The 26,853-nt window shown below is 39.3% G+C and overlaps 1 protein-coding gene and 1 long non-coding RNA gene across 2 annotated transcripts in view; both read left to right on the plus strand.

The window, feature by feature from the left end:
- Positions 1–26,853, plus strand: part of LOC134794744 (uncharacterized) — a 339,323-nt gene that overhangs the window by 17,105 nt on the left and 295,365 nt on the right. The gene's annotated exons all lie outside the window — the stretch shown is intronic.
- Positions 17,632–20,541, plus strand: LOC134795005 (uncharacterized). The gene is made up of 2 exons (XR_010144754.1): positions 17,632–17,955; positions 18,037–20,541. It is a non-coding gene; the product is annotated as an uncharacterized LOC134795005 (long non-coding RNA).

Consider the following 26,853-nt stretch of genomic DNA (forward strand, 5'->3'; position numbering starts at 1 on the left):
ATTTGTTAATCATTTTGTTGACTAACATGGCTTTTACTAGTACTCCGTTTTTAAATTGTCCGTCCATATTAAATAACAATTTCTAAAATTTTCAATAAATCGCAAGTGACAATTTGAATCGACGTACCTAGGGCGCGCTCAGCGGAAAAAAAATCATATTCGTTTTGGTTCGACGTACATTGCTGCTTTTCTTAGCGCAATACTGCTCTTTGAGTGTTGCCCTACTTTAGTTTGCTTTACATTGCTACTGACAAGATTTGCTTGACGCACTATAGTTTAGGTATTGTTATCAAATTTCCATTAGAGACAGAAAATACACAATTGCATCGGTATTAAAGTTCTTAAATTTATCTTTACCTATTTTAACTTGAATACATGAATGAACTAGTATTTAAATATAAATTATAAATTACCATTGTATCAATTAAATATGGTGCCCTCTACAATTCGGAAAAAGGGGATACATTATCATCATCACTCAATCATTTACAACAGCTCTCATCACATGTTGCCTTGGTTTTATTACGTAACTGCTTCTCCATGCCCGCCTGATTTATACACTCCGAACAGCGCCCTCTTGGCTCTTCCCAGAGCACATCCGCAACTTTGACCAAACTTTGCGAAATGGTCTGGAAATCATTCTCAACGTCAGCTTGAATGATTCCCAGTGGTCTCAATCCTCGCTGCCCATCCGATATGGTGGTCTCGGGGTCCGTCGAGCGCACGATGTCGGACTAGTGGCATTCATAGCACCCAAATATCATCGTTTTTTTGTAATTGTTCATCATAAATAAAAAAATTAATTTAGAGTAAGCAAGCTAAGCGACCTGCTGATGAAATATAAAAAAAAAACTGCCATGCGCATGTCGGGCCATGCTCAGTGTAGGGTTCCGTAGTTACCCGTCTGTCAAAACAGACTATTTGCCAAAACTCAAAAACAGGTATACCGATTAGGTTTGCTATATTTTTCCTTGAAATTTTTTAATAAGCTTGTAGGGTAGGTGGGAGTTTCACTCAAACGCCAATGTCAACGATACTTTTATTGACTATGAAAACTTATACATACCTACCTATCGCCAAGGCACTAGCTAAACCTAAGGAGGTCAGGGAGAAGACTGCAAGTGGCTATCGAACTCCCGACCCATTGAGACTAGCCAAAGGACAGAGGTGTACCTATCGCTAAGGCAGTCGCTAGCTAAGTGATCTGATGCGGCGCGGACTGCGGCTTTTATTCGGTCCGGTCGGCGATCGTCGTGCGCGCTGCGGTGCTCCTCGGTGGCTGGCCGGTGTGACGCAGTACTGTGCGAGCGAGAAAGTATTCGAGCCCGCGCGTTGTGAGAATTAGTATTGTTACATTCTCCCCCTCTGGTACTCGGCAACGTCCCGTGAGAGTACCAGGATCAGTATTGTTACATTCTCTCCCTCTGATGCTCGATGACGTCCCGTGAGAGTACCAGGATCAGTATTGTTACATTCACTCCCTCAGGTGCTCGATGATGTCCCGTGAGAGTACCAGGATCAGCATTGTTACATTCTCTCCCTCTGGTGCTCGATGACGTCCCGTGAGAGTACCAGGATCTGGATTGTTATATTCTCTCCCTCTGGCACACGTATGTCTGAAGAGAGAGTACCAAGACAGGACTTGTGTAGAACGATGTCTCCTTCAGTTTCGCCAAGTTGGCACTATCTTACAAATACTGCCTGAGAGGGTGTTCAACAGAACCCTCCCCCTGGAGTGAAGCTGGTCTGATAGCATACGTCAACTGTATTGGTGTGACTGTGGATTCTTCTGTTGCTACTTTGTCTTCAAGTTGTATTATTACTACCTTCTTTAGATGATTCGTCGTTTGCCTCCTTATTTATTTCGTACAGTCCCATTTTTATACGTAGGGTACTTTAGAAAAATAATGTCGGGTAGGTGTAACTTCTTCTTTAAAAGAGCGGGTAGTTGTCATTGTTGAGTGTGACAACTCACAATGTAAAAAATACCAAGGGACAGTATGGACCTATCGCCAAGGGACCTAGGTAAGTCTAGGAGAAGACTGCAAGTGGCTATCGAACTCCCGACTCATTGTGACTCGCCAAAGGACAGAAGGTGTACCTATCGCTAAGGCTGCCACTAGCTAAGTGATCTGATGCGGCGCGGACTGCGGCTTTTATTCGGTCCAGTCGGCGATCGTCGTGCGCGCTCGGTGCTCCTCGGTGGCTGGCCGGTGTGACGCAGTACTGTGCGAGCGAGAAAGTATTCGAGCCCGCGCGTTGTGAGAATTAGTATTGTTACAAGCTATGTTTTCACGATTTTTTCCATATTTTTTGGACCTATGGTTCAAAAGTTAGGGGAACTAAAGGGTAAAACACAACTTTTTTTCTTTCAGATCGATTATTTCCGAAAATATTAAGTTGATAATACAATGGTTCTTGAAGACCCTTATTCATTTTAAAAGACCTATCCAACTACACCCCATACTATAGGGTGGAAGCGAAAACAAATTTCATCCCCCCTTTAATGTAGGACAGCCACCATAAAAAAATATTTTTTCTACTTTTTATGATTAAATTTGACACGAATATATAAATCAGTTACGCTGACAAAGTCGTAAAATATAAACTACAAAAAATATTTTTTTAGGGTGGCTCCCCTACATTAAAGTGGGGATGAAATTTTTTTTCGGGTCAACCCTATAGTGTGGGGTGTCGTTGGATAGGTCTTTTAAAATAAATAGGGGTCTTTAAGGACCATGTTTTGATCAACTTAATATTTTCGGAAATAATCGATCTGAAAGAAAAAAAGTTGTGTTTTCCACTTTAGTTCCCCTAACATTTGAACCATGGCTCCAAAAAATATGAAGAAAATCGTGAAAGTAAAGCTTAGTAAAGACTTTCAAGGAAAAATATAGCGAACCTAATCGGTCTAGCAGTTTTTGCAAATAGTCTATTTTAACGGACGGGTAACTACGGAACCCTACACTGAGCATAGCCCGACATGCTCTTGGCCGTTTTTTTTATATTTTATCAGCAGGTCACTTAGCTTGCTTATTCTAAACTAAAATTTTTATTTATGATGAACAATTACGAAAAAAGGACGTTTTCTTAAACCGTCTATTTTTTATCTCTTATTTAACTTTAACAGCCTGTACCTCCTAAAGTATTGTAAAAATAAACATAACCAAATTTGTAGGAAATTTAATGATAAAACTTTCGTCCGAAGTAATTATAATGCTATTCGTACAGATATTCGAGATATGAGCAAAAATATGAAAAAGGGTACCTTCAACCCCCCCCCCCCCCCCCCTACACCCTCAGCACACCCCCTACCCCCGAGGACTTTTAGTATGTTTATCTGGACACCACAACGTATGCCTGTACCAATTTTCAAAACTACACGAATTATTTCCGCAGATTGCCCAAATTCGGCTTAATTGACGTGGCTAAGTGCCACGATCTGGAGACGATGGGCATGATTATTTATCTCATGATTTTTATGAGATAAGATGATCATTTAACGAAAAAAAGCGATGATTCTTTTATACAAATCAATAAACACCGGAATAAGTTCACGGGGTAATTCACAAAACAAAGAAGTAATAGACGCCGTGTGAGCGGCTGTCACGTATACGGGAATACCGTATACGAAAAAAACCGAATGGATCTTGCGCCGTGTGAACAGACGTCCCGTATACGATAAACCCGTATGCGAGAAAATATCGAATCGAATAGTCGTCGTGTGGACGTACCCTAAATGGGCCCCCTGATTAGAATAACAGTCCGCTGGACGTTATCGGCCTGTCAGTTAGAACAAAATTTTGACAGTTCCGAACAACTGATAGGCCGATACCGTCCGGAGGAGAGTCCATCATTGGGCCCCTTAGCAGCATCACTGTTTGGTGAAATCTGTAAGAGGCGTGCTAATTTGAATTCAGTACCCTTGGTGAAATCTATTCTATACAACTATGATTTAAGCCATGTTCCATCTATAAGACATGGGAAAGAAAATGAAGCCAAGGCTCTGGAACAACTAGGTACACCAGAGAATATCAATATACAAAAATGTGGGTTGTTTATTCACGAACAATGCTGTTTTTTGGGGGCTTCTCCAGACGGCATCTGCCAAGAGGGGCTAGTAGAAATTAAATGCCCATTTTCCGCATTTGGTGTCGACCTAGACGAAGCGATTACGACAAAAAACATCAAATGTTTCAAACGAAACAATGTCGGGAGTTATGTCATGGATATCAATCATCATTGGTATGGTACTATCAAATTCAGGGTCAGCTTCATATCGCAAACAAACGTGTTTGTATATTTGCAATATGGACTGGTCCTGAATTTACAATGAAATTTGTCAGAGTACCAAAAGATAATGATTTCTGGGATAAGAAAATGCTACCAAAATTATCCCGTATTTACCACGATTGCGTCCTTTTGGAAATAATTGATCCCAGAAAATCACGATCCATGCCAATAAGAGAAATAAAAATTTAAACAGTTATTTTTTTTTTATACCTACTTAGGTTTTACACCTTGGTAACCAAAATTTCGTAACCAGCTACAGAAAGGGAATCAAGATTCCGGGTTTGTAACGGTTACGTATTGGGCCAGCGTGTTACCGTTTGGTAACTAGCTACAGAACAGAAACCAGTTACGAATTTACCCAGAGTGGTACCGTTTGGTAACTGGCTACAAAATGGGAATCCAAAATTACTTGTAGCCGGATACGTATTAAAAAACAATCGTTTATTGCAGGCCAACAAAGTCCATAGGAGTGTTAGTAACATTCATCTTAATTGCCTAAAGGTTAAAGGTATTGGGGCTTCGAACATAATTAAATGAAATTGAACATTTAGCCGATGGAACTTTAAAATCATGACCACGTCCCTTTCAGCAAATTTATACAATTTATGGATACCAAGAGGATTCGAATTCAACATCATTCCTCTGAATTTTGGTTTTCTGGTCAAAAAGGTTAACTTCAAAAGTCCCAGTTTTACCATTTACAACCCGGGATCTATTTTTCCCGTTTCGAAGCTGGTTACCAATTTTTAGTTACCAAACGGTACTAAAGGATTTTAATCGTGTAGTATCTTAACATAAGCATTATGAATGCTTCATGCGAAGGAAGATTTTATGGTAATAGCTGAAGCAATTCACTGAGCGTCTTACAGCCTATCAACTTTCGCCTCCCAGGGCGTCACTATTGGGAACCTAATACAATACCAAAACCGCTTCAGCGGTGCCATTTCCACGATGAACCATACCCTTATTAATGTCTGCATTGAGACCTCAGTGGACAGATTTATAGAAAAATTTATTATCAGTGTCTAAATGGAAAGTATCGGGTTGAGGATTGAATTTGCTAATGGAAAGGTACGAGTAAACATAATTATTTAATCATTATTGGAAATAAAGAGGGAACACTATACACAGTTAAATGTAAAATTACTTAATGTAAATTCATGCCAGTTAACAAACACAGTAGATACAAATTTATGGCACAGACGTTATTGTCACTTAGGCTCACAAAATTTAGATGTAGGTACCTGTGCGTAAAAATGTGGTAGATTACACACTTTAAGTTAAGTACGTGAACTGCCAAAACAATTACCTCTTGGGAACGAGATATCCTCACACACAGATATCACATTAACCGGTGTCGTTGCGTACGAGGAAGTGCATTACGACGATCTCTCTCCAAAAGAGTTGACAGTCGACGAAACAACTAAAATAAGGCCGTCGTCGTCGTCGATATGTGAAATAATTTAACAAAAAGTGATTAGGCAATTTCGAAGGTATGCCGGCGGTTAGGAAAGTGTGACGCTTAAAAAAATCAATCGCGAGTAGCGTTAGTACTAGTAAAGTCTGTCGGGTTATTCTCACTATTTACCACTTATCACCAAGTTGTTGCCAGGGGTAACAACTGAGTAAAATAACGTCGGGCTTAGTTAAGGTGTTTCAAGAGCTAACGCCTTCTATTCGCCCCTATAATAATGATATTAAAAACCATGTGATCTCTTACGATGAACCAGAGGGCGAGCTCAACCCCTACCATTTGCCAGACGTAGAAAAATAATTCTACAGAATAGCGGCCAATATTGTTTTGTGGCCCAATGATCCAACTTATGGCTTTGACTCGCAATTCAAGAGAGGCACTTTAAGTCCAGTAGAAAATGCTTTCTTGGATTCGAAGTGCTATATATTAAAAGGCGAATCAAAGCCACTGAAAGTTCACAATTTTGTGGCCACCTGGCCACACACACATCAAAGCCATCGAAGGAGCGTGCTGAATTTCAAACACAACATTAGATAATCAAAGAGACTGTAGCCGACGTGTCCGTCCACTACATATGTAGCATTAGAATATATATGTATAGAATAGTATTAATAAGTAAAATAAACATGTTAGATTAATTTTTATTAGTAAAGCTGAAAATAACAGTTATGTCTTGTAGGCCGGTCCCGTAACGACAAATAATGTCTGGCCATAAAAGTGCACTTTGTTATTATCGCAATGCATACCTAAGCTCCGACCGCCACGCGCGGCCTTTGTATTCGTTAAGTTCCTGTAACCTTATTGTAGGTATTAGGTTATTAGGGTCTATTATCCTTGCGTTTTACCGGACCTATCGGCAGAATCATTGTATTTTATTATTGTGTAATTTAGCGTAGTTTAGTTGCGTGGGAAGCTCTTGGTACCGTACAGCGTACCGTTAGCAGGACATAGTGGGGATGCACATGTTCGCATAAAATAGTAAAGGATACTGCTACCTAGAGCATTCTACCACACGCACTCCTTCGGCAAACATCGTTACTGTCGTTAGTCTGTAGATTACCTACTGTCGCACTAGCAGTGGCCAACAGTGTTGCCTCTAGCGAAACTAGTTATTATAAATAAACCCTCGACACTCAACATAATCAAGATCTCTTCTTAGGAGATACGACCTCCTTGACCCAAGTATCTATCTCCTAAAGTGGTGACCACAGCCGAAGTAAGCAGAAATGGGCCTGAACCAAAACAACATCAACAGAGTGAACAGCGAAACCAGCAATCAAGTTGTCGATGCAGGCCAACAGCGCAGCTAACACACTCAGTCAACAACAGCCTGCACCCCCACCACCTGCATCGGCCAGCGCACCGTTGAAGATACCTGATTTTGGCGCGACTCGCCGCGCATTTGGTTCGCCAGCTTCGAGCACGCTACGAGGGACTTAAACAGAAGCGACAGCCAGCTTGCAAGCATGGTAATAGCACAGTTAGACAAACAAGATGTCCACCAAATCACAGAAATCCTGTTCAACCCTCCTGAGTCCGAGTACTACAAAGCCGTAAAGGAGCGCCTCATCGCCGTGTACGAAGAGTCCGACAGCCGGCAAGTGAAGAAGCTCCTGACCCAAATGGAGCTCGGCGAGCAAAAACCCAGCCAACTGCTAATGCGAATGCGTGAGCTAGCCCCAAACAAGTTTAACGGCCGCACGCTAAAAATTATATGGACTAACTATCTGCCACCATATATCCGCTCAGTGCTTTGCGTAAGCGAAACCTTCAGTGAAAAGGCAACGCTCGACGAAATGGCGCAACTCGCCGACAAAATGATGGAGGAGTCGTCGAGCGCGCCACAGATTTCAGCAGTATCGAGGCCTGTGTCGATTGCGTTACCGCAAGATCAACAGCGACCGCCGCCAGCACAGAGTTACGCGGCCATCGACACTCAGTTCATTCTAAGTGAAATCCGGCGATTAAGCATTAGAGTCGACGAGTTGAGCAGACGCCCGCAAGCCGAGCCACGCCAAAGCCGGCGACGCTCGAATTACTGGAGAGGTTTTGGCGCTCACAAGCGTTCCAAGTTCTTGTCCATCTTCCCCGGGACGGAAGCAGTACCGTCTTTACCATAAGGGCACACGGGGCCAGTGGTCAGGGCCCACATCCTCAGGGGGCCCCGAAGGACTAACAGTAACAGTATATTTAATTAAAACCAAAATATTACTTTGCTAATCCGCGAAAAGATAACGTGCTAGTCAATCAGTGCTAACCCGTTATACTTACTTGCGTATTTTTACATGCAATTAATATTCCCACCCTCCCACCGCAAAAATAAATACGCAAATAAATATAACAAACCACCACCAAAAGAATAAACCTCGACACGTGTTTCGCCTCTCTACGAGGCATCCTCAGGAGTTGTTGAGGGTCTGACGCCCGGCAACGGAATGACCTGTCTAGAATGGTCGGCCATATTTATACCTTGACCACTCCCCCTACCGTGCAAGTGTGAGTGAGATGGAAAAATTCGTAATAACGGCGATGACGCAACATTCAATTGTTCGTTAAGAATCATGCCCCTATTGTTGTACCTAATTATTTCCAGTTGTTCCAGAACACCCAAACGCAATCCCTTTTCGCAAACATGTAAAATATCAAAAGAATGATTCTCAGATAAAGTGTGACCTGTATCTAATAAGTGCTTTGCAAAATTGGACTTCTCTGGATGGTTATGTCTATATGACGCAACATGCTCTTTATACCTAGTAGTGAAACTACGGCCCGTTTGCCCCACATACACTTTATTGCAATCGTCACAGGTAAGCTTATAAACTCCAGACTTTTTCCCATTCTCGATCTTATCTTTGCCATTGCAAAGCTTCGAGTGCAAAGTATTATTTGTCTTAAAGGCCACTGGAATGTCGTTAGACTTCAAAATTTTGTAAATTGCATCAGACAACTTGCCAACATAAGTTATGCTCGCTTTATATTTCTTAATCGGTTCAGAGGATCGTGCCGCATACAACATAGTGTTGACCATACTATTCCGCTTTTTCCTGATGATACCATCCACAACAGACTTATCGTAACCATTCGAAACTGCTAAGTGATAAATATTATTTAATTCAATCTGATAGTGTTCATCAGAAAGAGGCACAGTCAACATTCTATGCACATAACAATGAAAAGCAGCCAACTTATGCTGCCACGGATGCGTGGAAGAAGCCGGGATAACTGTATCGGTATGTGTAGGCTTACGGTAAATTTTGAACTGATGCCTGTTGTTTACTTTAGTGATTGTTAAATCTAGAAAATTCAATGAGTTGTCTTGCTCTAGTTCCTTTTTAAACTTAATTTTTGGATGCTTACCATTAATTTCAGCAATAAATGCATCCAGCAGGCCCATACTACCCGTCCAACAAATAATCAAATCATCCACGTATCTAAAATAGTATAATATATTATTGTTGCCCACAATATGCTGGTTCTCAAAATGGTCCATAAAAATATCAGCCATCAAAGGACTTAGTGGTGAACCCATAGCCAAACCATCACTTTGCAAATAATACTGTCCCCCAAATCTGAAATAATTTTGTTTCATACAAATCGCTGTTAGATCTATCAATTCATCTACTTCCCCTGGATGTAAACGTTGCCTTTCAAAAAGACCCTTAATAATCTCCAAAGTCTCTCCATATGGCACATTTGTAAACAAACTGTCTACATCCAATGAAAGAAGAACCGCATTATCTGGTATGTTAATGTCCTGGATCTTTTCTATTAACTGCAAGCTATTTTTCAAGCAATATTTCGGCTGGAACTGGGACTTGTCTCTTATAATGGAATTCAACCTTTTTGCCAGATTATAAGTTGGCGCACCCAAAAAAAATATTGCTTGAAAAATAGCTTGCAGTTAATAGAAAAGATCCAGGACATTAACATACCAGATAATGCGGTTCTTCTTTCATTGGATGTAGACAGTTTGTTTACAAATGTGCCATATGGAGAGACTTTGGAGATTATTAAGGGTCTTTTTGAAAGGCAACGTTTACATCCAGGGGAAGTAGATGAATTGATAGATCTAACAGCGATTTGTATGAAACAAAATTATTTCAGATTTGGGGGACAGTATTATTTGCAAAGTGATGGTTTGGCTATGGGTTCACCACTAAGTCCTTTGATGGCTGATATTTTTATGGACCATTTTGAGAACCAGCATATTGTGGGCAACAATAATATATTATACTATTTTAGATACGTGGATGATTTGATTATTTGTTGGACGGGTAGTATGGGCCTGCTGGATGCATTTATTGCTGAAATTAATGGTAAGCATCCAAAAATTAAGTTTAAAAAGGAACTAGAGCAAGACAACTCATTGAATTTTCTAGATTTAACAATCACTAAAGTAAACAACAGGCATCAGTTCAAAATTTACCGTAAGCCTACACATACCGATACAGTTATCCCGGCTTCTTCCACGCATCCGTGGCAGCATAAGTTGGCTGCTTTTCATTGTTATGTGCATAGAATGTTGACTGTGCCTCTTTCTGATGAACACTATCAGATTGAATTAAATAATATTTATCACTTAGCAGTTTCGAATGGTTACGATAAGTCTGTTGTGGATGGTATCATCAGGAAAAAGCGGAATAGTATGGTCAACACTATGTTGTATGCGGCACGATCCTCTGAACCGATTAAGAAATATAAAGCGAGCATAACTTATGTTGGCAAGTTGTCTGATGCAATTTACAAAATTTTGAAGTCTAACGACATTCCAGTGGCCTTTAAGACAAATAATACTTTGCACTCGAAGCTTTGCAATGGCAAAGATAAGATCGAGAATGGGAAAAAGTCTGGAGTTTATAAGCTTACCTGTGACGATTGCAATAAAGTGTATGTGGGTCAAACGGGCCGTAGTTTCACTACTAGGTATAAAGAGCATGTTGCGTCATATAGACATAACCATCCAGAGAAGTCCAATTTTGCAAAGCACTTATTAGATACAGGTCACACTTTATCTGAGAATCATTCTTTTGATATTTTACATGTTTGCGAAAAGGGATTGCGTTTGGGTGTTCTGGAACAACTGGAAATAATTAGGTACAACAATAGGGGCATGATTCTTAACGAACAATTGAATGTTGCGTCATCGCCGTTATTACGAATTTTTCCATCTCACTCACACTTGCACGGTAGGGGGAGTGGTCAAGGTATAAATATGGCCGACCATTCTAGACAGGTCATTCCGTTGCCGGGCGTCAGACCCTCAACAACTCCTGAGGATGCCTCGTAGAGAGGCGAAACACGTGTCGAGGTTTATTCTTTTGGTGGTGGTTTGTTATATTTATTTGCGTATTTATTTTTGCGGTGGGAGGGTGGGAATATTAATTGCATGTAAAAATACGCAAGTAAGTATAACGGGTTAGCACTGATTGACTAGCACGTTATCTTTTCGCGGATTAGCAAAGTAATATTTTGGTTTTAATTAGTATGGATTTCCGCAAAGTAACGCCTGATTCTATTCACTAACAGTATATTTGTTTACTCATAATAAATAGAAGAATAAGATCATAGTAGAATTTTTTATTTTAATTCGCTTTCTTTACTTTCCAAAAGGACCCCAAATTCTAATGTGCCCAAGGGCCCCAGCGTAGTTTAAGAAGGCACTGGGCGGAAGTTGCTATAGCGTCCGCAACCTATAAGTTTGCGGCGCATGGAGTACTGAGAAACGGAACAGGGAAGATGGTCACTACTTCAGATGGAACAGTTTTATATAAATATTAGTACCTAACACTTGCTCCTTTGACGCTCTCTAGCATGTGGTCACGAAAGCGTATTTGACTTTCAACTCATATCGTGACCAAATGGCAGAAAGCGATAACAAATTTATAACAACCGCCATATCGCTAGGTAGAAGATTTGAGGAGAATGGTATGGGAATGCCGCCGGGACAGTAACCTGCAGCTCCAACTTCAAGAAACAGGGCCGAATGAACGCGACACGCGATCGACAGCCCGCCTGCTTCCGGCCGGGCGTCCCTACCCTACATCTACATGACCTACAGTGACCTAATGGCAGAGAGCGATAACAGATTAAAAAAAACCGTCATATCACTACGACATAAAGGTCCAGAAACGTATGTGAAACGTGCCGAAGCGTTAACTTCAGTGCTAGCCTAAGGCACAGTTGCGAATGCCTGGAACGAGACGAAGGACTAGTTTTAGAGCACTGGATGTGCGATGCCTTCGGTAATGCCGCAAATCTTTAATAAAGACATTCCACCTCATACATCACAGGAGATAGTGTGTGAAGTGGAAAACCACCGCGTAAAGAGCATGGTCGTCGAAGCTAACAGCAAAACCTTGTTTGAATAGGGATGGGAGTGCAAAGTGCAAGCTTAGGTGCAAGTGTCCAGGATTGGCGACAGCCATGCGCATATTGTACTTGCCTATAAAGAAATAAAAAAATATAAAGGAACCGTACAAAAAAGAATTTTATGAAAATTCTAGTGCCACGATCTGGAGACGATGGGCATGATTATTTATCTCATGATTTTTATGAGATAAGATGATCATTTAACGAAAAAAAGCGATAATTCTTTTATACAAATCAATAAACACCGGAATAAGTTCACGAGGTAATTTAAACGGCTAGAACGTGCAAGAATATGAAAAGAAAATCAATCCAAAATTCCGTCCAAATACAAGTGTTCAAAATAAAACCATCATGTCGGTCAGTATCATAGAAACCAGACGTGTTTAAATCCCATAAAACGACTTTCTTAAACAACTTACAGAAACACTCTGAAAAAAGGAAACAAATTGAAAGAATTACAGTTCTACAAGCAGAAAGCGGGGAATGGTTAGAGTTAGAACATAGACGTACACTGTTAACGGCTTCAAATTTTGGTAAAGTAATCGACAGACGTCTAAATACCAGTTGCGCTAATTTCGTTAAGGATCTGCAATACAAAGTTAACATTGATCACTTGTCTTCCATAAAACACGGTAAAGGCAACGAGACGATGGCTCTGAAACAATTGAAAAAAAGAACACCATTTGTCCATAAAGCCATGTGGTCTACATATATTTTAACGGCCTCCTAGCCTAGTCAATGCTGACTAGGCATGCTGCTTTAGCATGCGCTAAAGGAGAGATATGGTTCAAAAGAAAAGGTAATTGATGCCAACTAACACTTCAAATTAATTTACAAATGTCACTTAAAAGAAAAGAAAAAAAATCTGCATTCAAAGATCATTCGAAGGAATAACATGAATAAACACATCTTTATTTCGATATAACAGCAATATTTAATGATAATAATCATAACAAACTGGTTTTGGCACGTCTGAAAACGTGCATTAAGCTCGACGCTACTTTTTGAGCACTAGATGTGCTCGTACGAAAAGTATAGTCGAGTAGAATCTTAACATAAGCATTATAAACGCTTTATGCAAAGGAAAGGAAGATTATATGAAAATAGCTGAAGCACTTCACTGAGCCTCTTACAAATTCAAGCGTCTTACAGCCTTTCAACTCCTCACAGGGCGTCACTATTGGGATTCCAATACCCAAACCGCTTCAGCGGTGCCATTTCCACAATAACCATACCTACCCTTATTAATGTCTGCATTGGGACCTCAGTGGATAGATTTAAAGTTAGATAGATACATTTTATCCGTATTCATTGATAACGGCTTTAAAAATGGAAAATTTAAGTTTTTGTGGCTCTTTAGTAGCAGTCATAGAAGAAATTTGAATAGGCGATTCAAGCAGCTAGATCCTGCTGCAAGTGACTCAGCATTAGCTTCGGTAACACACCCATTCTTCAAAATGAAATGGGTTGCAAAATAATACAAAGAGAAGTTGTTTAACATTTAAACAACTTTTCCTTAACGCGCAAGGTCAATAGGTCTGAAAAACAGAAATCTGACCTTGAACTCTAATGAAGAAGACAATAAAAAAAAGACAAAAGATGAATCCTATTACATCTTTTTGGAGGATTCTGATTCGTCTGTAACAAGCATCGAAAACACCGGCAGTCCGCACCTGCTTGCCTTAAGTCCCAATTTGGGCAATTTGATGGTTAGTCACTACTAAAAAAAACAGATTGTTTTGCAATAAATAATAAATAAACGTTAAAACAAATGTTGTTTTCTTTCAAAAAGTATTTTATCTTAAAAAAAGTATCAGATAATATGTATCTTGTAGGTATTTCAAACACCATTTCCAAAAGTATCTTGTATCTGATATCTTAGATACTTGACAGCCTAGTATCTTGTATTTTAGATACATTGTACATCTCTGCCAATACCCAAACCGCTTCAGTGGTGCCATTTCCACAATGAACCACACCCTTATTTATGTCTGCATTGGGACCTCAGTGGATAGATTTATAGTTAGATAGATACATTTTATCCGTATTCATTGTAAGTACATCTATGTATAGTATATTATACAAACTAATTAAGTTTTTAAAGCGATTTGGACATTTTAAGTAATTTGAGTAATCACTTAAATACTACTGCATTGACATAATGACATTTGGCTACTTGGGGCGTCTAGAGAACCATTGTCAGGAAATAGAATTACAAAACCCCTGCAATGAGTGTCATATGGAATTGCAGTTTCTTACTTCACCTTCACAAACAGTAGCATGTGTTAAATATGTAACATTGCGCAATGCACAAGTAGTTAGTTACTCTCCCTATGGGACCTCGTTAATTGATTTGATAAAGTTATTTTTCTAAGCTTATCTTACTCTTGCGAGACTCAAAACAAAGAGCTCTTTCATTAAGACGAAAACGAGTCACCGAATATTTAAAATGGACGAGGTTGTCTGCAATATTAAATATAATAATTTAGAAACACTGTATTATTTACCACCAATTATTTTAATTTTATTTAATCAGTGATTTAAGAAAGACAAAGTTAATTGGTGAATTAAGATTAATAAGACTGTTGTAGAGTAGGTACACCTAGTGTATTAAAGACTTGTTACAGTGATTTAGAGTATTTTATTATCTCGAGGAACCCAACTTTATTCCCTAAGATGGCTTCAGACACAGAACCTGAGGAATTACCTGCTGAGCATGGCCATTCTGCGTCATCAGACATTTCAGCATTTCATAACTGGGACAATTCAAGCTGGATGCTCGAGTCCATCATCCGGATAAGTGTTACAACGATTATTTGTTCAGCAATATTGTTGAGGATGCAGAATCTCAACGGCCTGTAGGAGGCTGTAGCCTCCGGAGATGGTCATCAGCCCTCATAACAACAGAAGAAACATGAGGTATCATTCAAACAGATTTAGAAAAGGACAAGACTAGCAAATATGGATGTGTATAACTTTGTGAGCCATGACATAATATATTCAGGGTCGACCATGTACCGGAAAGCAAACTAAACCAACAAGCTAAAAGCGAGCTACTTTAAACCTTGTCAAAATATTATGAACATCACAACCCAGATAGCCTGTGTAAAATGATGTACACAAAAACTCAAGAAGGACAATCAACAGCAGACATTTGGTCTCTAATATCCCTATCGATTCTCAGAACTCCAAATCCAAAACATTCACTGTAACCTACTCACAATATGAAAAGCCGTAGCATTTTATAAGACGAAAATCAACAAACCAAGCCTGATATCAGCAAGAACACGATAAGGAAAATAACATTTCAATTTATTTGATAAGGTCAGGTCACCCACCAGTCCCACCATGCCTTATGATTAAAATATGTCGTGGACATCATAAAGTTTAAGTAGTGGAGTAGCAATATATTATATTGCCGTCAGCGGAATGAACATGAACTGAGTGAACTGACAGTTGTAAACAAAGAGCAAATGACGTAAGAGCAGGTGTTGCCAGTTTAAGTTTTAATAGTACTCACAGACGGACGTACTGGACCTCACTTTTGGTCTGGTCAGCTTATCCCTTTCTCGCTTTTAGGTCAAGCGCCCTCCACACTGATGCGCGATTCGCGGCGCGAAGCCGCGAACGCGAGTGTGGCGTCGATTTCGCAGATTGTTCACGCTTTCGCGCCTTGTTCTTTGTTTTTGTCGGCATTTCGGCCCGCGTCAAAGGAGATTCCGCCATATTGCCGCAAACCAAACTGCGAAATCGCCGTGAAGTGTGCGAGTGTGGAGTCATACGTCAACTTCGCGATATATTCGCTCCGCGACGTCGCGCCGCGATTCACGCACATAGTCTGGAGGGGGCTTCAGAGCAATTTTCCATATCAGACCGAGATCGCGGCCCGGTACGCCAGTTATGACTCTAATTGAAAATTTATGTTTCACTAGTAATTAGGAAAAAATGATATGATGCGCTGATATTTCGTAAAACGGAAACCAACTCTTGGGAATCGTTCGGACAGACTCTTGCCATGTTGTAGGGGCACGAACAATGAGGCCCACTCCACACTCGTGCGCGAATTGCGGCGCGAAGCCGCTAACGCGAGTGTGGAGTCGATTTCGCAGATCAGCGAATTCGACTCTTCACTCGCGTTCGCGTCTTTGCGCACGAGTGTGTAGCGGGCTTAATAGTAATAGCAGAGACAAATTTTATAGTGGTAACAGACTATCGCACCGCACCAAGGTCATTGTGCGACGCACCGATAAGTAAGAGCGAGAAAGAGATATCGCTTTCTCGCTCTTAAGCCCCCCATTCAAACTCCTACCGTGTAGGCCGCCTCGTAGTCCGCCTCGTTGGGTAGGATTGTATATGGGGGTTGCGGACTACGAGCCGTCCTACCGTTTAGCCGTTTGTAGGACGGCTCGTAGTACGAGGCGGCCTACGCGGTAGGAGTGTGAATGGGGGGCACTTATCGATGCGTCGCACAATGACCTTGGTGCGGTGCGATAGTGTTTTACGGCCTTTATGTGGAGAAGCCTTCTTAAAGGCCGCTCCACACTCGTGCGCGCATCGCGGCGCGATGCCGCGAACGCGAGTGTGTAGTGGGCTTAAACAGACAGGATTACCGGATCGTGACCTTGGTCCGCTCAGAATATCTCTTTCTTGCTTTCACTTATAGCTGCATCCTTAACGGACGTACGGCGGCGGACCTCCTTCCATACGGCTGGTTGGACAGACCTCGGACCGAGCTATTGACGCAGTTTGGTACGCCCGTCTGTTATAGTTTTTAACATATCAGGTCGAGCATCATTTGGGTGATTATTATGTTGTACTAATCACTACTCAATGTCATTTTGGTTATTATTACTTACATGTTATTTTCTAACTACTTCAATTCAAATTCATTGTATTAACGTCAATTGGTATATTTCTCACAAGGCCAGTGCGAGCATTATATACTGGGATTGAACAAGTATACTGGGAGTTTTCCTGGAAGAAGTCAGTGTGTTAACTAACTCCGATCCTGCGTCCTCGAAAGTAACGATCAAGCGGCTGCGCCCGTTTGTAACAATTTCACCCTTTATGATGCCCTTCACTTTACTTGTATACATTTGTTGCGCAAACTTAAGAATCCTGATCCATTGTCGTCGGCCTTATGAACTTTGAAATTGAAATTGAAATCGTTTATTGCATATCACATAGCAGGTACAGGTGTTCTTAAATATAAGCAGTTCATGTGACGCCCTGTTAGGGCACAGCAACATGGTTCCACATAGGACAACATACTAATATAATCTAAAATTGTACATATTATTTACATATATTCCTAATAGTTATTTAATTATTTTACATTTTGATAATATCTTACAAATACTAATTATAGATTTAGAACTTGCACGATAAACGGACCGGAATCAGAGGGGCTATAAGTATAAGTTATTTTAGTGGCAGGAGGAAATTCTGGCCGCGTGTACGTATGTTGTATTTGCGTTATCCTCCGTATTTCTATTTAGGAGAAAAACTGCCGTTTTATCCCGCCAGGTATCGCACAATCGACACTGCTTAACCTCAACTTGTCATCTGTCAAATCCTATACATTTTTTGTTAATTACATCGTGAGATTACAATTATTGGGTAATATCTTATTAAAATGGCCCTGTGTAGTGCTTTAGACTGCAAAAATAAAGGCGTTCACGCTTTCCCTAAAGACCCAAAGCGTAGAAAGGCTTGGGAGAAAGCGTTAAGAATCAAAAACTTTAAAGCAAAAGACTCATCGCGATTATGTTCCATGCATTTTACATCAGATGACTATTACGGACAAAGTATATACACAAGTAAGTTACTTAATTTATTTTCGATTTTCGTGATCTATAGCCAAGCAACGAAACTTTAAAGCAATGGTAACTTTCTTTCAGATTACGAGCCGAAAGCGAGATTCTTGAAGAAAACTGCTGTACCTTCAATATTTTCATTCAACATTTCAAGATTAGATACAGCAAGTGCAACAGCCCGTCAGCAGCGACTTGAGATGAGGTCTCAGAAAAAGTTACGGTTTGAAGAGACTGTGACCCCATCAACAAGCCACCAACCATCAATTAATGAAGAAAGAATGGTGCCCCACTCCATGGACGTAGAAGAAACTGTAACTCCAACATCAATAAATCAAGAAAGTACAGTGCCAATCTTCATGGACGTTGCTAGTGAAATAGAAATCAGTGCGAATATAAATGATTTTACAGTACCTATTTTAAATAATCCTAAATTCTCATCTAAAGAGACGCAAATTGACATGGAACATGTATTTGGAACAATACATAGATTCAAAAATGATGATAAAGCAATTCAATTTTATACAGGCTTACCGGAAGTTCTTTTTTGTTTACTCAACTTTGAGTCCTATGGCCCATAAAATACAGTATTATGGTAGTTCTGTTATTTTGCTCAGTACTGAAGATCAGTTCTTTTTAACAATAATGAAATTAAGACAAAATAAATGTATTTTTGAACTAAGCAGATTTTTTAATGTAAGTACTACAACAGTGTCAAATATATTTATTACCTGGATAAATTTCATGTATCAACTATGGATAAAACTCGACACATGGCCAAGCAAAGACTTGGTACATTATTATATGCCGGAACATTTTAAAAATTATAATGCGAATATAAGGGTGATTTTAGATGGGACCGAATTTCATGTACAGAAACCTAAAAACCCAACGTCTCAACAAGCGTCATGGAGTAGCTACAAGCATGCAAATACTCTTAAAGTTCTTGTTGGAGGAACACCGGGGGGATTGTTATCATACTGCTCTCCTGCATATGCTGGGTCGGTCAGTGACAGGCAAACAGTGGAGAGAAGTAATTTAATTAGTAAATGTGAAAGTGGTGACTGCATTTTAGCAGATCGGGGATTTAATATTCAGGACATGTTTGCACACAAAAATGTTGCTGTAAATATACCTACTTTTTTAAAGGGCAAAACACAGTTACCAGGTTTAACAGTGTTAAAAGATAGGAATCTAGCTAGTAAAAGAGTGCACATTGAACGCTTAATTGGCCTCACTAAAACATATAAGATTTTAAAAAGTGATCTGGATCACAGTTACATTCCAATTGCAGGTAAAATATTTTTTATATGTACTATGTGTTGTAATTTTAGAGAAAGCATAATGAAATAAGCATAATCGAATAGAACACAACGAGTGGTTATTAATGGAACTCAATCTGCCGGCTCCCCAGTAGCACTTGGAGTGCCTCAAGGCTCAATACTTGGCCCGTTTCTGTTCTTGGTTTACATTAATGATCTACCGAAACTTGTGCAAGATAAACATGTTATAGTCTTGTTTGCTGATGACACATCTCTGTTGTTCAAGGTAGACAGAAAAGCAATTAACTACGACAGTATTAACAATGCACTATCCACCGTAGTTAACTGGTTTACGACAAATAACCTTTACATCTCTATGTGACAGTAATGTATAGTTATTAATTAGGTTGTGACGACATGTATGTAATCATACAAAATAAGCACAAAATGTGAAGTCTCGCCAGCCTAAACGTGTTTAGCTTTTATTATAAATAGAGCCCGCCAGCTTGAACATGTCATGCTCGCTGAAAAGTCTTTGCTTATGGTGGCGACGTTGATCGGGTCGCCACTTTCCCAAAGAAAGGTTGAGGGAGGCGATGGCTGAGATACGCGTCATACTCGTGAACGGGTGCTGTTTGTGAAGACTGGTCTGTTTTAGCTTACTGTGGTTCCATATTTATGTAGTAACACATTATGAATATATTGAGATTAATTTGGCGTGGAGAGACATTTCATTCGGTGCTAGTTATACATAATTTTATCTTTAGTTTTTATCTAGAATATAGGACACTTGGAGACCTTTTACATCTCTAAGGGTTTTTTTTTTTAATACAATTCTGTAAGTTTGATTTCATTCTAAAAGAGAATAATCTCTTTTTAAATTTGTAATTTATGGTAAAGGACACAGTTCAGGGAAGAAAGTATATCAAACGGTAAGCAAAGCACCTACTTAAATTTTTGCAGTTTAATTTCACTCTTTTATTTTTTTGGCGCGTTCTTTGTTGATAGCTGTGATTTGTCTCTTAAAGTAGTTTGATATGTTTTCTCACAGAACAGTGAAAGTATCTTAATATAGTCTTTAAGTATCATTGTACTGTTTTGAAAAAATAAGTCCCGCCGAGTTTCTTGGCCGGTTCTTCTCGGGTCAGAGGTGTAGGGTGGAATCGGTGGTAGATTTAGGTTCATTTTCTTTTTTTTCTGTTTAGTACGACGTGTAAAAGTGCCCTTGTGGCCTACTTACTGAATAAATTTTATTTTATTTTTATTTTTATTTTATAAATAATTGTGTTAAGTTTAGTTGACACGGAAAATAAATAAAACAAAAATATTATTTTATGGTTTTATTAAATCATAATTTCTGTAATAATATTTATTTATTATTTCTGGTTTTAAATGATATTCAAAAAAAATTACTAGTTTTGTAACCATTTCATTAATGAAGCAATCATCTCGCTGCAAAAAGATGACTTGAATTTCTTTAAAAGTATATATTATTAAATTACAATACTTTCTTTTGGAGCAATATAGCTGTCCCTGTATCTGATAAAAATATGGATGGTTTCTTTTCAAATGCAGTTTGCCTACAATACTTTCAAGGTATGGAACTGTGACAGCAGTTATAGGCATATATCTTGCAGCATAGGGACATTTAACTTCAATGACTGTCTCATCGCCTAAGAGACCATCTGGTGAAGCTGCCAGGAACGGAAACTCCTCAGATATGTGCAGTCCACTTTTCTCTACTTTTAATCCAAAGTATTCTTCATATTTAGCTATAGCGGTGCTTTCATGGATTTTACCATGAGTGATAGCTCTAGTGTGAATAGCCCTTGGATTCATTATTCTCTGAATCAAATGATCCTTGCCTGTTGTAGCATGGCAAGCTACATGAAAGTTGCTGGCAGTTACCCTGCAACAACGAAGGTTGTGCCATTCTTTTGACTTATCCTGCACCTTAGTAGCTTTTTCTGTATTCACTATTTGCTCCGGCGTCACATTTTTTAAAAGTAACCGTTCTAGCAACAATTCTTTTTCATTACGGTTGGTGTAGTTGCTATGATCCCACTCGATAGCATAAGGATTCGCTGGTTTAATTGTTTGGAGTATGGGCATTGTTGACTTCCCAAAGTTGATGGCCAAATTGTGGACATAATCTTGATAATTCTCCATCATATCCTCTCTCTTGAGTGGGTTAAAACCTGAATAGGCGACCTATAAAATACCTTATGAGGTCTTTTGAACGTCATCAGCTTTTGTGTTGTCACTTGATGTACCATAATGGTCTTAGTTCGGCACATATCTTCCACTGCACATAATAAAACAGACACATGCTTGCAATGAGCTTCAATACCACTGCCAGCAGCACACTCGCAGTTGGCCTGTTCGATATTACCTTCTTTAGACACTTTTACATTCACTATGTAAGTAACTTTCTTCATTTGGGCTTTACACTGCCCTTGAAAGTAAGTACTCGCCCCGACCGAAGCATATCTAGCGGTTAGCAGGCAACGAGACTCGTACATATCTTTGCCTTTATTCTGGGCATTAAATTTTTCAAAATATGCCTGAATTTCGTGCCTATCTAAAGGTGGAATGGGCGAATCGGCATTAATATCCTTAAAGCACGACACAGGCGGGCACTCGTACCTAGGATCTTCACTAGGACCAGGGTCTGCACCAAAATTAAAGTTTCGGTCATACGCTTCCAATCTAGAACAAAAGGCGTAGCATTAATAAAGCAAATAACCATATAAAAGCTAATTTATTATTCATAACCTCAAATATTGTTTTTGCGTACCTTTCGATCAAATCAGCTTTTTTACCAGTTACAGATGCATTTCTCTGTCGCAATTCATTTTTTAACTGCACCACAGTCATAAATGAATACATTTTTGCTATAAATATCGAGAATTTCCGAAATTACTTCTGACAGCCAGAGCTAACAAACGCAATAGAGCAGGGTCGCTTGTGTCGCCATCTACGTAAATTTTTTAGTTCCGCTCCTAATATTTTGTAGGTTATGTGTACCTACTACATTAAATTTTCTTCTATGAGTTCTATAACAAACCTTTTGCAAATTTTTAGTAATTTGTTAGTTGGTCCTTTGTTGTCAATTGGAACTTGTAATTATTATGCTTTGAATGAGTTTTACACTATCTGGGAAGTAACCTTATTATGGATTTCATGGTTTCTAAGTCTTGTCTGTTCTGTCTTTTTTTTTGGTCAGTAAGTGCATTGAGGTATTAATGTTGCTGTATTGTGTTGCATAATGGCCAGAGATAGGCGGGGTGAGCTATTTGCCTTATAATATGACAAATTATAAGGTGAATAGCTCACCCCCGCCGATCTCTGATAATGGCTGATGCAAGTGAAAAGCAGTCATTCCACACATTATTTTTATGTATTGTGTGGAATGTGTGGTTCAAATCAAATATGAAAAAATATGGGGAATGATAATTTTTATACAAACTAAGTACACTTGAACAGTTATTCATATTTAACTACATGAACGGGAACACTTGAACAGTTTTTAAAAAAGTCCAGTTTATTTGTGTTGTCTGTCTCCATGAAAATTTTATCTGTCTATCTTCAAGGTTTCCTCGTCGTAAAATCTGTACCATCTATTGAATCGTCAGTTAGCACCAAAAACGTATTTTTTTTAATAAATTGGAAATTTCTTCTTTGTGTGACGCCCCTATGACATTAGTAACGATTTTAGTTGCTTTCATTCTCTTGAGTCGTATACCTGTAATAAAATATATAATTTTTATACTTATTACACTTTAGAGCATGTAATAATGGTCCTACTTTACAATCACATAATATGTAAATCATATATATATGCTGTGACCAATCCTTTTTTTGTACAGTAAAAATAGTAAAATGTAGCTGATTTCAAGCATGAGATTAAGTCATTTACGACCGAAAATGCTATATTGTGAGCTGCTAAGAATCCGCTAATTTTAATTTCGGCATTGCTGATATCCTTTTCGAAAGGATTGGGAGGGGGTTTTAAGTATTTTTCTATATTACTTGTCGAACAATATTGTGCTAAATCCTTCTTTCTGTGTTGTTTGCTTATTTTGTGAGTTTTTATGACACTGATGACTGCTTTTTGAGCGAGTTTTTGGCTCTTTTACTCCTCTCGAAACGTTTCACAGCGGCGGTCGGACTTTTTGCTGTCACTTTTTTGAACAAAGTCGTTACAGGGGTTTAAAAGCCTCCTAGGGAAGCAACATAAATCAGACCCTGTATCTATTAAAAATCTAATTTTGGAAGACTGGTTCAGCTGGGCCGGTGGCTGTTTCTCCCGCCGTTGCGAGAAAGCGTAAACCAGTGGTTTGTGGTCAGTTAAAATGGTGGCATGCTGCGCCTCCAAGATGTGACGGAAATGTTGCACGCTTTCGTACACGGCGAGCAATTCGTGGTAGTAACGCGGGCCACTCACTTTGTGCAGGCGTCATTTTTTTACTGAAAAACGCGATGGGCTGCCAGCTGTCGTCCACGGGTCTCTATTGGTTCCCATCAATTTTTTGTTCCGATTTTTTCAGTCCATAACGTTTTCCATCATAATTTTTATTAGTCATATTGTCAATAGTCATAAATTTTAACAATATAAATTGCAGTTCCGATTTTTGCAGGTCATTATTATTGTTAGTCATAAAATCTGTAACCCATAATATTCAAAGTCCAGAAGGTATACTATTACATAATGTTGAAGGCAATAAACTTACTTACAATAATCGTTGTAAATTCCCTAAATTTCAAGTTCCGATTTTTTTAGACCATAAAGTTTTCCATCATAATTTTTAGTAGTCATATTGTCAATAGTTATAAAATTAAACAATACAAATTGCATGCTTGCCTACCTACCTTGGCAAAAATTTGGCTTACTGATTTGCCCTCCATTTCTTATTTTTCATGTAGTTTATTAAGCCATTTCGTCCCGCCAACAAGTCGACGGAGCCCCGCTTCGCGGGGCCCCTATTTCCGCTCTGAGGGACTCAAGGTAACTAACGAACCTACCTGAGGAAACAGATTTTTTATTGTTTGGCTTACTGATTTCCCCGCCATTTCTTATTTTACATGTAGCTTATTAAGCCATTTCGTCCCGCCAACAAGTCGACGGAGCCCCGCTTCGCGGGGCCCCTATTTCCGCTCTGAGGGACACAAGGTAACTAACGAACCTACCTGAGGAAACAGATTTTTTATTGTTTGGCTTACTGATTTCCCCGCCATTTCTTATTTTTCATGTAGCTTATTAAGCCATTTCGTCCCGCCAACGAATCGACGGAGCCCCGCAAGCGGGGCTCCTATTTCCGCTCTGAGGGACACAAGGTAACTAACAAACCTACCTGAGGAAACAGATTTCTTTTTTCTTTATATGAAGGATGTTATTGATTTGGTTTCTTAGACGTAATTCATTTTAGTAATTAAAAATGGGGGTCCCTTTGATTGACACAATTATTGAAAGTCATAATCTTTAATATTATAGCTCCTAAATATTAGAATATTAGAGGATATCATTTTCTGACTATCGAAATTAGAAACAGTAAGTTTATGGGAAACAAAGGGATGACATTAAAACGATATGATTAACGACCATTAGTCCGATAAAATATATGCCTTAAAATATTTCTGAATAATTATTGATATACCTTTGAATGTTATACTCATCAATTTTATAACTTTTGTGATTATAGCGTTTAATATTATAGATGTCTAACATTAGAACTATGAAACGTTATACTTAACAAAAATTATGACTATTGATGTTTATGTCCATAAATTATATGGATATCAATTTCTGACTATCGAAATTCGAAACAATAAGTTTATGGGAAACAAAGGGATCCCGTCGTCCACACGTTGTTGTAAGCAAGCACCTACCTGACTGCATGACGCGTCTGTAAAGAGACCTAGTGGCGCAGAGCCGATCGGGTGGGCTAAAAGTGTAGCTTGAGTACATTGTACACGTATATATCTCAGGACTGGCCTTACGGGCAATAAGAATGAGGAATGAATGGGGCCAGTACAGCGGTGTGACATCGCTACAACGCGATTGGTTGATGAGTTCGCATCACGCACGCGATTGGGCGCAACTAGTTGCGTTACTGCACGATTGGCTGGCCTTCATTGGCTCGAATTCGTGAGTGACACCGCTGTACTAGTACCATTTTTAGTGCCCGTAAGGCCAGTCCTTAGATATAATACGTCAGCTTTCCTTACATTCATAGAAGTGCCTCTCCACCTCCAGCGACGGCGTCCATGGGAAAGGTTTAGTACCTTTGGTGGCAGCAAGTGCGTCGATGAGAGGTGCTTGCTGCTCCGCAGTTTTGGGTAGGAAACGGCGGTAATAGTTGATCATACCGAGGAATCTGCGTAGTCCTTGGATGGTCTTCGGTAACGTGTAGTCATGGAGCGCCTGGATACGTTCTGGAGGTGTACCCTACCCTGGGCTGATGAGGTAACCTAGGAAAACTAGTTGGTTTACACCTAAATTACATTTAGCAGCATTTACCACTACTCCATAGTCCTGCAGTCGTTGGAAGAGGATGCGAAGATGCTCTGCGTGTTGAGTGGCGTCCTTAGAGAAGACTAAAATATCGTCGATATATGCGTACGTAAACTCTAACTAAGCCATGAGTGACTTCGTCGATGAAACGCTGGAAAGTTTGTCCAGCATTCCTGAGACCGAAGCTCATGTATGGGAATTCGTACGTTGAGTACGAGTATGTCCTTTTGGAGCCTGTTTATTTTCTCAGGCGTTGGCGAGTTTTCGGCGTTTCTAAATGCTACTGCCCCTTTAACAGCAGTGCGTAGACGCTTTACACGGTCGTTTAATAAACTCCGCTGATCTAGAGGAATCGAGGTGTCTTTTTTTAAAGTAATAATTTTGGCACTGTAGTTACGCAATAGATCGCACCATCGGCAATTAATTTTGAATATATCAGGTTCCGGTCTTTTTCATGCAATACTCATTGGATCTCTTTTAAATGCGAAAATACGGATTTATATTCGCCAACCATGCTGTTCGTTTTATCGGATGCGAAATAAAATTTCTCCCAAATCTTCGGCTTTGTCAGAACCTACTTCATATATATCCAAGAATGTTGTTTCTGTTTGTTCCATTATTACCTATACATTATTGACAGGGCACACTGTTTTCTCAATTGTTGTTTTCTGTAGTCTCATCCATAATGCTAAAAACTTGACTGTTTCTTTAATTATTTTTATTATATCATTTGTGCAAGCAGCAGCAATTCATTTCGTTAGCATGTTTGTTGCCTTGATTCGATTATACACTTCGGTCCTCGTCTATTTTCTTGAACTGCCCCCAGAACTGTATTTACTTTTTGGGATCATCGTGAAACTTCTTGAGCTCAATCTTAGGAAGCTTGAGGTTTTTCTTCTCTTTTCCGTCATCGTGGGATTACGTTCTTTGATTTTACGCTTTAATTCCTGATACTTTGTCGCTTCATCTATTTCCTTCTCGAATTCTTCGTCGTTGAAATCCGTTTTAGTTTGTTGACTATGTCAATCGTTTTGTCAAGTGTTTTGAGTCAATCAATTCATCTTCTCAGATACAATCAATTTTGCTGACATCCTTTTCTATTGAAATATAACTATGAAAACGGATTAA

The sequence above is a fragment of the Cydia splendana genome, chromosome 11, assembly GCF_910591565.1.
Source record: "Cydia splendana chromosome 11, ilCydSple1.2, whole genome shotgun sequence".
NCBI classification, from domain to species: Eukaryota; Metazoa; Arthropoda; class Insecta; order Lepidoptera; family Tortricidae; genus Cydia; species Cydia splendana.